The sequence below is a fragment of the Parasteatoda tepidariorum genome, chromosome 7 (assembly GCF_982258835.1).
Source record: "Parasteatoda tepidariorum strain Cologne lab strain chromosome 7, Ptep-v5.0, whole genome shotgun sequence".
NCBI classification, from domain to species: Eukaryota; Metazoa; Arthropoda; class Arachnida; order Araneae; family Theridiidae; genus Parasteatoda; species Parasteatoda tepidariorum.
In genome coordinates, this window is record NC_141761.1 from 6,424,718 (window position 1) to 6,438,410 (window position 13,693).

General features: G+C 25.9%; 1 long non-coding RNA gene across 2 annotated transcripts; it reads right to left on the minus strand.

The window, feature by feature from the left end:
* Positions 1-294: 294 nt before the first annotated feature.
* On the minus strand, positions 295-13,690 carry LOC147806787 (uncharacterized). 2 transcript variants are annotated; one of them, XR_015435226.1, is made up of 5 exons: positions 13,356-13,690; positions 11,403-11,522; positions 6,260-6,306; positions 5,043-5,170; positions 295-589 (listed from the first exon to the last, which is right to left on the minus strand). It is a non-coding gene; the product is annotated as an uncharacterized LOC147806787 (long non-coding RNA). The 2 variants fall into 2 exon arrangements; XR_015435225.1 differs by lacking the exons at positions 295-589; positions 5,043-5,170; positions 6,260-6,306 and adding an exon at positions 9,174-9,835 and having other exon boundaries at positions 13,356-13,672.
* Positions 13,691-13,693: the final 3 nt, after the last annotated feature.

The window sequence follows — 13,693 nt, forward strand, 5'->3', positions numbered from 1 at the left end:
TTTTCTAACAGAATTTTATGAAGATTTATTCAAAAAATTATTTTTAGAATGAAGACAGAATGCTCTTACAAAAAAGAAAAGTTTTTCTGTTCTGTCACAATAAGAGTTATGATTGATTTGAAAACTTAACTTACAAATTACAATGCATGATATTTGACTTAAATAATGAAAAGTTAGTCAGTTTATCAGTTTTTGAAAAAAAATATTGATTTAAATATCATATACCACTATGCTTATATATGAAAATTCGCTTTTTTATTGATGATTTTCAAAATCTGTTCTCTGTTTAAACCGAAGTTTTTAAAATTTTGTCAGTCAGTTTTAAATTTAGATATGTTTAAATTGATTGCCAAAACAAAAAATTCCTAAAAAAATGAATGGATGTGTCATTTATTTGTTCAAAACGATGACATAATAACAGAGATGACGTAATAGAGAGAGTACATAAATAACAGAGATAATAATAAAAAGCAAGACAAGATCTTAAAAAGTAAAAAATGAATACTCCAATATTGTCCACGAGCATTTTATTCAGAATAATGGGCCCTAAAGAACTCTTTGCTATGTTGCTATTGCAAAACAGCTGCCACTGTAAAATATATACAAAAGTTAGTAAGAATATAAAGAAACTTAAAAATCTATACAAAAAAATTTAATAATGCTTTTAAAAGAAAAATTATATTCTTAACAATCAACGCCTATCTATTCTTAGAAGCTGTGATGGGACAAGATATATTTTTCAAAATATATATATGTAAAGTGTTTAGTTTGAACTTTTATTTTTATCCAAACTAGCTTAGGTTTCATTACAAATAATTATTAATTATTATTTTTTTTAAAGGTGTTCTTCTAGTTCATATTAGCCCCATTTTATGGGGCTAGTGAGGATAGATGTCATAAAACTGATTATTTAATCTATTGTTACTTATTAAAAGTAAGCAATATCAAAATCAAATTTTTACAATGTTAAATAAATGCTAATTTGTAAATAGCATCTAATCTCTAGTGTTCAATTATTTAAAAAGTTTTTCAAACAGCCTACTACATTAAAACATTAATTTTATTTAGTAGTATCTGTGATATTTACAAACTTTGTAAAACTAAAATGAATTCTTGGGTTCTGAAATTTTCAATTCTGAAATTTTAAATATTTTTTTTAACCCTTCTTTAAAAGATATAAATTTGGTACAACAACTATTTTGTACTTTTTGAAATTAAGTCTGTCATAACATATTCACATTAAATTCTTTCTATTTTTTTAAATATTTTAATATCTATTAGACCTGCTGCTGAGTGAAAAAAACTATTTATTAGTAATACCTTCATCATACTTTCAAATGGAATTTAAAAACAAGCTTCCTTCTTAGAATTACAGCTTCGTATTAACATCATGGTATTCTTAAGTTTTTATGGCTAGTTAATCAAAAATTATTGTGCGCTCCTACTCTTAATTTTTATTTTGTGTAGAGTCTGGCAGTTTGATCAAAAGTAACAAGCAAGAAGTAAACTTTTATTTATTTAAAAAATTATTTGTTTACTTTCAGATAAGATTGTGAGACCAAGTCAAAATTCCGGAAAAATTTCTTGAGTTAAAAAAAAAGAAGAAAAAAAAAGTTTAAATTGAAAAATTAGAAAAAAATTTAAACAAGGTTTTTTTTTCCTTTTTCTCAATATTTCTTAGTTTACTTAACATATATTTAAAATTTTACACATACCTATATATTTGCACATACCTATGATGACCTGGAGAAGTAATTAAAATTTATAAATATGTCTTTCTTTCTTGAGTTTATGATTATAACAACTATTTACTGATAAAAAATGAATATTAATCATAAATATAAGGTTATAAAGTATATTTCTGGCTCTCCCTTACAAACAAATAAAATAAACTGTGTTTTTAAGTTCCACCTTTGAAAATTTGATTTCCGGAAACTTCTGTGATCAATGATTTTTTAAAACGTCTGGACCTTCAATCTCCGGATCACCGTTAGCGAAAAATTCGGAAATCCAGATTTTTTCCGGAGTACATTCAGCCCTGGATAAGTAAATCTGTCATTATTCGGTAGGCTATATGGTATAATAAGAATCTTTTTAAATCCTTATTTATTTGATTTATAGTTATTTTGTTATACAAAGTAAATAACAACAGTATTTCTTTCTGCTATCTGATGTTCACATACACACAAATGATAAGATTATCTTAAAATTGATTTCATTATTTTCACAAATGTGCAAGAAGAAAGGGAGAAACAATTTTGGAACAGCCTGATATTTATTATATTGCCATCCAGATTAATTTAGCCAGTAGTAAAAATGATCAAGAACCAAATTAGAGTAGGGTAAACTAACCAGTGAAGGAACACTTAAGATTCGCTTGCCTTTTAAAAAATCATATTAATTTCAAAATTCGTAATTTTAGTTAAATGACAGCGCCAACATATTTGTTACTAATTACAAATTATGTAAAAATAATTTAGAGAACTTACATAATATTGTTTTAAAGTTTTGGAGGTTCAAACAACAAGTAGTAAGAAGACCAAGTGAAGGAACAGCTCTTACCAGTGAAGGAACAGCTCTTACCAGTGAAGGAACACAAAATTGCCCAGTAAAGGAACACTTAATTTTTTTTTTTTTTAATGCTCTTGAATGAATTTATTAGCCATACAAATATATAAAAACAAGACTATTTATGAAATTATAACATACAAGTACTTCTGAAATGCTAACTTTTTTCTGTAATCATGAGCTAGAAATTAAAGTGATGTTAAATACAAAATAAATAAAAAAAAACATTCTTTCTTATAATTTGACAGTCAATAAAATCATTGTGTCATCCGATGCTGTTTATTATCATTATTATTTTATCACCTTTTTGTTTACTCGTTTTCCTCTTATTTCTTGAAGCTTTTTTTTCTTTTTTAAGTATTTTTTCTTTCTTTTTCTTCTCCATATTCTTTTGTTTTAACTTTTTTTTAGATCTTTCAGCCTCTTGAAATGTTTGCCATTTCTCTGAAGTTAGTGCAAAAGGTAATTTATTCATTTTTCTTCTTGTTTGACCTTTCTTTTTATCATCAATATTTGGCTAATGTGAATGGTTCTTCCAAACTTCTGATTTTTCAGCAACAATTCTAGAATGCCTTTCTCGAAAATAGACAGGGGAAAGGTGTCTTGAAGTTTGAGGGAAATCCATCTCTTGTTGACTTATATCTAGAGGATCTTTAGAAGAACTGATTTTACGTATAGAATCATTTCTTTTTTCAACTAAGAGAGGATCAGCATGAGGACTCATTTCAAATTCGATATCTAAGATGCATTCATTATCAATACTAGCTTCAGTTCCTAAGTTTGACTGAACCAAGTGGTCTTCTTTTAATAGGTACTTCATCCATATTAAAAAAAAGTACAGGCTCTTGGACATTTTCAATATTAGACTCTTCAGTCAATGCAGCGTTAAAAATTTGCAACATATCTTGAGGGATTTCCCTCTCAAGCTTCTGAAGAAATTGGGTATCGTTTCTGTTTAACTCTGCTTTTCGCTGAGGAGCTTGCTTCTAAATTCTAACATAGTAAAGTAGTTTTTACAAATCATATAATCACGTTGCTATCCTATAATGATAAATTATTAGGAGTTCTTGGTGCAAAAGCCAGTGAAAAAATGTTCTATTCAAATTTTTATGATTATATTTAATTAGTTTTCGATTTGTAAACATAGTTTATTAAGTTGCCTAACATTTGATGTAACTACACACCCTATTAATAAACATAAATTATATTTTTTTTCATAAATTAAGCTATTAAATTAACATTTTGAACTAAAATTATTTCAGGAATTATTCATACAATTTTTAACAAAATTTCGGTTGTCCTCTATATAGCAGAATTACTTATCCTAGAGTCATGTAAAATCATATTTCACACATTACTGTTCATTCACTGGAAGTATTCCCAGTGAAGGAACATGCCTGTTTCTTCACTGGTTAGTTGTTTTTTGTCTTTTAAACAGAATTTTGATGTATAATATGACTAAAAAGTACAAGAAAATTAAAAAATTTCTTTTATTTACATTAACTGGGAAAAGAACCCAGTAAAGAAACACTTGTTCCTTCACTGGTTAGAAGTTGTTTTTTGTCTTTTAAACAGAATTTTGATGTATAATATGACTAAAAGTACAAGAAAATTAAAAAATTTCTTTTATTTTCATCAACTGGGGAAAAACCCAATAAAGGAACACCTGTTCCTTCACTGGTTTTTCATCGTTTGGTGATCCAGAGAATAAACACTCCCTTATCTCAGTACTTGATTATGTTATGGTGCTTTAAAAAAAATAAAATGTAACTTCAATAATTATATTTTGAATTCTCTTTTTCACAAGGAGAAAAATAAGACTATTACATGCAATTAATTCCACTTCAAACATATAAATACAAACACTCACCTTATAATTTTTACAACAAAACAAGGTGTTGCTGAGATAATAACAAATTCAAAAAATTTTCCAGAGAAGCCTATTTGACCAGGTAATCCAAAACATTGCTAGATGACTTCCTATTGTTTGAAAGTAAGCTATTGTTACCAATCAATCTAAAGAAAAACTTTCCAATTCTTATTTTTAATCAATATATATGAAATGTTCATTCACTGGGTAGTGTTCCGTCAGTGGTTGGTTTACCCTACATAGTTTAAATTAACGTAAGTTATGCTAGTACTATGTTAGTAATTATGTTAAATCCAATAGAGTTGACAGCTATGCAATATAGTCTTTTGGTCTTATGTTACAAATTAATAACTTACAATTCTTTGTTCACAATTTATATAATCTATACAGGGAGAGCATTTTGCTTCTGAGCCAATTTGTATTGACATTTCTCCTCAATATACATCTTTCACATTGAGTAATAAAGAAGAAAAAGAGTTTAAGAGAGAGTAAAATGGATTTAAAAAAAACCTTTAGGCATCGCAAATACTCAATCAGTCAAAGGTTGTTTACAAGTAGCTTAAAAAACAGGATAATAATTAAATTTATCACCATATATAGTTACCTTTTGAAAGGAACACATATTTTCTATACTTGGTGTTAAAAGAAGTTGGACTAGATGGACTTTTTGGATCTTCCAAAATCTGTCTAACTAGCGATAAGTTTTGTCAATACGGGTCCTTGAATTATTAACTGAAAAAATAGAGAATAAAAAAATTATAGGCATTCAAAATAATAAATGTTTGATTAATAAATTGGTATTTCTAATTTTTTGTAAGTATTTAATTTCTTGTAATTATCATTATCATTTAAATGATCATTTGAATCAAGTTTTAGTAGGATATGATAGTTTTTCTTTACAGGAAAAATGCTACCTAAATAATATATTGTGAAAAACGGTGACTGGAGGGGCTTTTTTTGGACAAAAGTGTTCAAGTATATTGAGTAATAGTGTTGATAGAAATATAATCAATCGTCAGTTTATTTAATACAAAAATAGAAGAAAAAAGTTTGTCATGCAAAATATACCTAAAAATATAAGTAAGTTACAAAAGAATATTAAAGATTTAAAAGGTATCAAAAATAAACTGAAATATATAAAAACTAAAATATAAAAAAAATGTTGCTTTAAATCAGTAAAAAGTAAGCAACTATTTATTGGTTATGACAAATAATAATATCATTTAAAGAAAGGTAATTTAGCTGAGAGTATCTCATTAAAAGATTAAAATATATATATATATATATAAATAACCTTTAACAGAAAGTAGGTAGTGGACTGACAAAAATTTTAAATGTTATATAGTTAAAAATTGCAAATTTTTACAATTTAAAAATCTCTCTTTTCTATCTCTAAAAAAAAAAGTTCATTTAAGCAAAAACTGCTAATGCGTTGATATTACACATTACAAAAAATGAATAATATTTATTGGAAAACAACTATAATAATTTTTATTTTCTTTTAAGATTTATAACAACAGCTGGTTCAGTTAAGTTTACATGGTGAATATGAAGTATTACCAGATTTGTAAATGACACATATCTTAATATTCTGTAAGATAAAATAAAAATTATTTTGGGATTGAAAACTTTTAGTGCTATTGCTCAAGCAATTGCACTGGGGAAAAAAATAACTGCTAATGATGTATATTAAAAAATAAGCTTTTGTTTAAAAAAGAAAATAAAACAAGTTTTTAAATACAAAAAGAAAATTTTTAAATGAAAATAAATAAAAGGTCAGTAAAAAAAGAATCATAATTATGAATCATTTTTAAAAACTACCTTCATTCGATTTTACCTTCAGATGATGAGCTCTCATAATCATATTTCTGAAACAAAAAAATTATCAGAAAACACTTGAGATGGTAAGATAGACCTATCTTTATATATGTACTGACACTTTAATCTTTATATATGTATAGTATCTTCATATTTGTACAGTTAATATGCTTTAAATCATTATATATTACAAAAAAAAAATAACATTAAAAAATATCATAAGTTGCTCTATCCACAAGATAGAGGATATAAGCATGTAAATTTAAATTTCCTTAAATATGGTTGAAATTTAGCATGTTAACTGTGTATACTGTTCCATATTTTAATGAAATTTTTGTCATCAAATTGTTTATTTCAATTTATAAAGAGACACTATATCAGTGTGAAAAAGACTGTGTCAAAAATCTTTAAGTTTCATGGACTTATGTAACTGAGGAAATTATTCAGCAAATCTCTGAACTTATATAAATAATCTTACAGCTATGCAGAAACGTGTTCATTAATCTTCGTTACAAAAGGTAAATTTATTTATAAAGGTAAATTTATTTATAGTTACACCCACAACAAAAAGTTACATTTATACCTCAACAGAAAAATTTTAATTAAGTATGACTGTAAGTTATGAAATTTTGTATTCAAAAATAGTTTATTAAGATACAGGGAATTACTGACACACAAAAAAATAATTCAATATTTTAATAATAGTTATTAAGTATTGTGGGAGTGACATGTTTCGGTTGCAGGACTCTTGTTAAATACATTTTTCTTATGCAGAAGAATAAATAGAAATGAATGATCATAAAATCATTGGAAAAATATTGAAGAAAAACCTGTAAGTAGGCAGAATATTTACAAGAAGAGAGGGAAAGGGACAAAAGCAAGAAGAAAAGCAAAACTATACATATGATACAGTGAATGACCGAAATCGAGAGAATGTCCACTTTTATCTGTGGATATCAACAATCACATAGTCACTTTGGAGAATGTCCGAAATATTTTTCTATATCCAATTTGATATTAATTTATTCTTTGATATTATTATATTTATTCAATATTATAATGTCTGCTAAGGAACGATTAGTAGAAACATCAGTAGTCAGAGTATCAGGTAAAAGTATAACAGACAGTAGCACTTAACTAGATCTAGTATGTATTTGGAACATTTACCAACTAGCAGTCACCGATTTCAGTAATTCACAGTAACATATTTATATATGTATATATATAAACAATTGATGCCAAAATGAAAAAACAATTACATTGACAAAAACAGAATGAAAAGCAAAGTATATTGATATCATTACCTTCTGATATTATTACTATATCATTCATTAATATATTAATTAAAAAGATCTGGTTTGCAAATGTTAGTGTACATCATCATTGGTAATACTAGTCGCACAGACAACGAAAACTTTGAACATTTCTTACACAAGCAAAAAAGAAAAAAGTAATTAATTAAATTTTTTTATAGAATAACTATATAACTATTTAAATATTGCTACCTAACATGAAAAATACAGCTCACTCAGTTTTTATAATTCAATTAAGTCAGTTAAATATGATTATGTCATTTAAATATCACACCTGCAAAATGAGAAAATCATTTTTCAAAAAAATAAATAAAACATTGAGCATCATTCAGACAAGCATATGTAAATGGTTCACATTAAAATCCATAAAAATTTAAGCCAATACTCTAAGACATTGTAGCTGAGGGCTAATTTAGTTGTAATTGGTACTCCCACATCTTTGCAATAAAAACAGGTTAATTAAGTCATGCATGAAACTATTTCACAAAAATAAACAGCAACAACACAATTTCTCCATGCAGTTTCTAGTAAATAGGATTAAAAGTACATTTTTAATTGATATAATTTTAAAAAACCCTATTTCTTTTGCAAAAAAAAAAAAAAAAAAAGCAAAATGATGCATAATTAAAGCAGGGTAGCCAACTTTCCACAGTTTTGGAAAAATTTCTTATAGTGGTAGCAAACTTTATGTTTTAATGTAAAATTCTTTGTTCATGTAAATTTAATTTAAAATTATTTTTAACTCCACTACATATGAATAATTCAAAAGTTAATATGAAAAGCCATTTTGTTCTAATTTTTTATGGCAAGACATGCAATATTAAGCAATGTTGGCAAAATTAACCAAGATTCTGAAACTTTCTATTTTTAACTGTCTAACACTCAATAAAATATATTTCAAAAACATAAAGGTTGGTAGCTTGACTAAAGAATATAATTTAACTGAAAAATTGCTGAACACACATTAAAACTTTTTTTTTCAAGTTAGATGCTATGATTGATTTTATTTATACCCAAAACTGCCTAACTAGCTGTTTCCTACAGCTAACTAATTTTTCCTAAAGAACTAATTTTTAGTTGAATGAATTTAAGTATTACAGAGATATTATTATTTCTCTCTTTTTTTTTAATATTTCACACGTCCATTCAGTGTTCATAAGGCCTAATTGACATGTACTTTTAGAATTCTTATCAAAGTGAAATTAAAATATGTATACAACCGGGTTGCAAATTGATATTTAAATGAATAAAAAATGCTATCAAATCTGAGAAACTACACAAAGGAAGGTGTGAGTTATAAACACCATAACAGGTCTAATTTGAGGTTGAAATTTGCAGGTTTATTTATAACAATCATCTTTCAACTCCTTTGAGATTTCTCCCGTAATCAAACCAGTTTTGCTGTTTATTACAAAAATTAAAACAAAGAAAAATTAAAAAGAGAAAGATTACTAAAGTGCCTTAAGTTCCTGAGACCCATACTTAAGTATATTAAGAAATAATTAATAAAGATACATTGAAAGTTTTTTTTACGGATAAAAGCTATATTTATTAACTTCTAATCAACATAGTAAAAACACATATTTAAAAAATATAACTTCACACCAACTTAATAAATAATTTATTGAATGTATTACATAAATTTTACAGTTAGATAAAATAAAGTAGTGAATTAATCTTAAGTAAAACAAATTAGCATCAGTTAAGGCAAGTTAAAAATCTTTTTAATATGAAAAATTAAAAACAACTATTTAAAACACTAAAACAAATAATATTCTTAAAAACACTTTCCAGTTAGTGGAACTGATCTTATAAATATTTATACGAATTACTAAAAAAATTTGTAGCAGGTAATGTGTATTTCACATTAATTATGTAGTATACAAAACATGTTCTAATTCTGTAATATTGGGAGAAATTTTATCACAGAATTACAAACTTAGAACTTAGAGAAAAAAAATGACAAGTTAAAGGGTAAAAAGAAAAACATTTAGTTCTTAAATTTATCAAGAATCTAACTAGTTTTTATAATTACTATTGTTTAAATCTATGTTGAAAATTGAATGATAAAAATGTAAATTATAAAAATGCATAGTAAAAAATCGGTATAAGAGAGAGTTGAGCACAAGTTTTCTATGCCTAGATTAGGCAGAAAGAAAAGATTCAGAAACAATCTTATGAAAAGGTCTTGGAATATTGTGTTATGAAAAGGTGGTGGAATTTTAGTTGAAATTCTCCGTTTTGTTTTACATCCTATGTCTTCATACTAAAAAATGGAAATATTTCTGAATAATTTTTTTTAATCAAAATTAAGTTATTTAAAAACAAGTATTAGTTTCAGAAATTAAAGAATAAATAGGTAATTTTAGTTTCAAGCATTTTTGACCCTTTTTTAAAGATAAAGAAAATCTTACACATTGTTATACATAAAAAGAAAAGAGAAAATGTAAAATCATTCAAGCGAAACTAAGTATAATTAAGGATCTAGATTAAATTAGCGAGTAATCAAAATGATCAAGAACCAAATTGGAGTACACAGTTTAAATAACATAAGTTATGTTAGTGCTATCGCCTATAAAGTAAAAAATGATTGCACCAAGGCTCAAAAGCATAACTGAAAAGCTGAACATGGCAGTTTCTAAGCTTGGAAATCTTATTAAAAGTATAATATTTGCATAGAAGAAGCCTATACTCAAACCTTCAACATGTTGAGCTAATCAAAACAAGAAATGATCTGCTAAAAATATTTTATGTTTAATTTCTATTATCGATTAAATCTCAGGTTCCACCCTAAGATTTTGATAGTTTCACCCAGTTTTCACAAACTTTATTTTTTGAACCTATATATAAAGACTACGTGAAAGGTTTCATCCAGTTGGCCCATGTCATAAAATAGTAAAACATTGCAAAAGGAGCAGATTTAAATCAAATTATTAAAATATTCAATTTGAACTATGTTTAATTGTTTTCAATTAAACAAACATCGATGTGTGTCATTAAATGAATATTTAAAATGATTATAGTAATTTCCTTTGATGATTGTAAAAAGGGTTAATAAAAATAACAATTTTCTTAATCAATTGATTTTTATTAAAAAGGCATATGTAAAAACTTCTCTTCTTGAAAAAACAAACCATAAATTATGTTAAGAAACACAAAGATAAATTATAAGATAATGATAATATAATGATAAATAAATAAATGAAAAATAAGCCATTGTTGTCAATCCTTTCCTATATTGTCATATGAAAATTTCATATTTTAGAATAGGGACTCATGTTTTTGTGCTTAATAATTAATAGAAAAAATTTACATAGCTTTACATTACATAAGAATTAATATATTTTCTGAAAATTTTCAGTACACACAAATGTAGTTTAGGACAACAATACAACATGTAAATGGTGAAAACTTAAGAGAAACAAGGCAAAATTATGAAAAAGCATAAACTACAATAAAAAATTAAAGGAAGCAATTTATAGTAAGGGGGAAATTTTAGAAGCCAAATCATGCCCATGTGCAAAGAAAACTAAAATGCTAAAAGTTAAACATTGAAATTGTCTGTAAGTATCTGTCATAATTTTTTTTTTTTAAATAAACAGCATTTTATCTCATAAAAATACTTTCGGAAATGTAAATTGCAACACCGCTGGTCTTTTTGGAGGTTAATATTACTGCAGTAATTAAATTTTTTTTTTTAAGTCACAAGAAGAAAACATTAACATAGTAAAAAGTATAATTGGCTATTTTACTATGATAAAAGCTACACAGATAAAATTTTTAATTTAGAAAAATGATTGGTATTCTCACATAAAAAAAAATTCTGTAATTACCTAGAATCGTTTGATGACACTAGTTATATTTTCAACTCACAACTAATCTACTTTCCTTTGCTGAAGCAGAATATAGATTTCTTATGGCTTGAGCTTCTCTCCTTAGAGAAAGAAACATCTCTGAAATAATAATAATTTTTAATTATAAGCATGTTTTAACAAAACATATACATTACAAAATAAATCTTTAACAAGTGAAACAATGAAAGATTTATGCTACTTCAACTTTTAATTATCGAATATGAAATGCTATTTGACATTGAAATAAAAATTGGTATCACATAATTCAAGTTGCCTCAAGCTTATGGAACAAACAGGGTTGCCACAGAAAGAAAATGAACAAAATAGTTGCTTTTAAAAGCCTAGAGCATGAAAATAGTTGCCAAACACTGTGAAAATAGTTGCCTAAATAGGAACAAAAGTTTTATTAAATGACTTACTTGCCATATACCATAATCCATTTAGTCAAGTTGGTGGCAAATATGATAATTTTTATATAAACGTTAGTGTTTTAGCACTAAATTTTTATTTAAAAAAAATTAGTATCTTTGCAGAAAATTAAATACTTTTAACTACTAGAATTCATTCATAAAATACTTTTTCATTAAAAAAAACACACTTATTCTAAGAAATTTTCCCTTTTATCAATAATTGAGAAAAGTGATTACTGAAATTCAAAATTCATGCATTGTAATATCATAATAAAAATTGGGTTTTTTAAAATCGTGCAGAATTTCGTAACAAAAACAGTTGAAAAGGCGATCGAGTAACGAAATAGATTTACGATAGAATCTGTTCAAATTAAGCGCATTAAAAAGTGATGACTCAAATTTGAAATCTAAAATTTTTCATTTTTTACTTATTTATTAAATTTTTTAAAATTTTATTTTACATTTTTTAAGAAAAGAAATTCAGTGTGTTCAGAAGATTTCGCGGGCTGCAGGTTTTCTATCCAATTTATGCTAAAAAAATTGCTAGGAGTACAGAAAAGTCTCCTTTTCCTGAAAATAGTTGCTTTTTTTAGCCTTTTCAGGCAAAAAAGGTTGCCATAGTCGCCTCATGCTGAAAATAGTTGCATTTTAGTCGCCTGTGGCAACCCTGAACAAAGAACTAAGGTGCAATCACAGCTAGTTGTTAACTTATTTTAAATAAAAAAATTGCATGACAGTTGGCAAGAAGCTATTAGTAATTGTTTTTTTTTTGTGAAGGTGGTGCTTCATTTCATATTTTTTCATTTTGTAATGAAACATTTCTGTTCAATTATCTTTTGCAAACAGGTATTAAAAGTGCTCTTAGAGTTAAGATAAAACATTTGTTTTTCGTTTCAATAAGCTTTTAATAAATTTTGTTTCTCATCATGAAATAACTTTTAACCTACTTGTTAATTTGGTTCAAATATTGTTTGGGATCAATTCATCTGAATGGTTATAATAATAACAGGATAGGGTAGTAAAAGTCTAAAAAAATAACTCCTACAAACTTGTTATTTAGAAACTTTTCTACTTATAATTTCCCAGGTTATTAAAAGAGGTATTTTATAAAAAAGGTAATTACATTTATATGATTTCGCTTTTCCATTAGTTTTGCTATGGTGTACAGCACTTCCTTCTAAAGAAGATTAATTTTCTCTAATAGCTGCTTTTTTGACACTAATATATGTAAAAAACATGACAGTCAGAGGGGCACTTACTAGAAAAGATCATTATGTGGTGATCCCTTAAAACAAAAAATTCTCATTAAGCTACAAAGGGATAAAACCAATGAACAGTAAAAATATGAATAGTAACTTATTTCTTTTTAGATACTCTCAAAAATGTAAAACCAAAAGACAAAAATTCTTATTCCTTGTGATGAATGATGTAAATAGTTTAGAAAAATATCATATTAAGATAATTCATTGTGACAAAAATATTTATGATAAACATAAAAAGCATAAGATAAAATGTGACAAACTGTCTTCTTCGTATTGCATCTGTAAAATATATTCTTTAGTTTGAACAATAACTGTTTACATAAAGTGCTGTAAAAAAAATTAGTCTTGACAATTTTTTATTAGTTACAGTCCTGGCCACATAGCCACCCCTGGGCAAACATCTACAAGTTTTTCTTTTTTAAAAAATTTGTAAGTTTAAAAGCTATTTTTTCTAACTTACTGAATGTTATTTTAGAACACTTGCGTGGAAGAATTTTTTTAAGCTTGTAGCTTACTTGTCTGCAAAGTCTATTTTAGTTTTTGATATTCAAATTTTATAGAGAGTTAGATGAAAACATGAAAGAAGTGCTTAGTACTT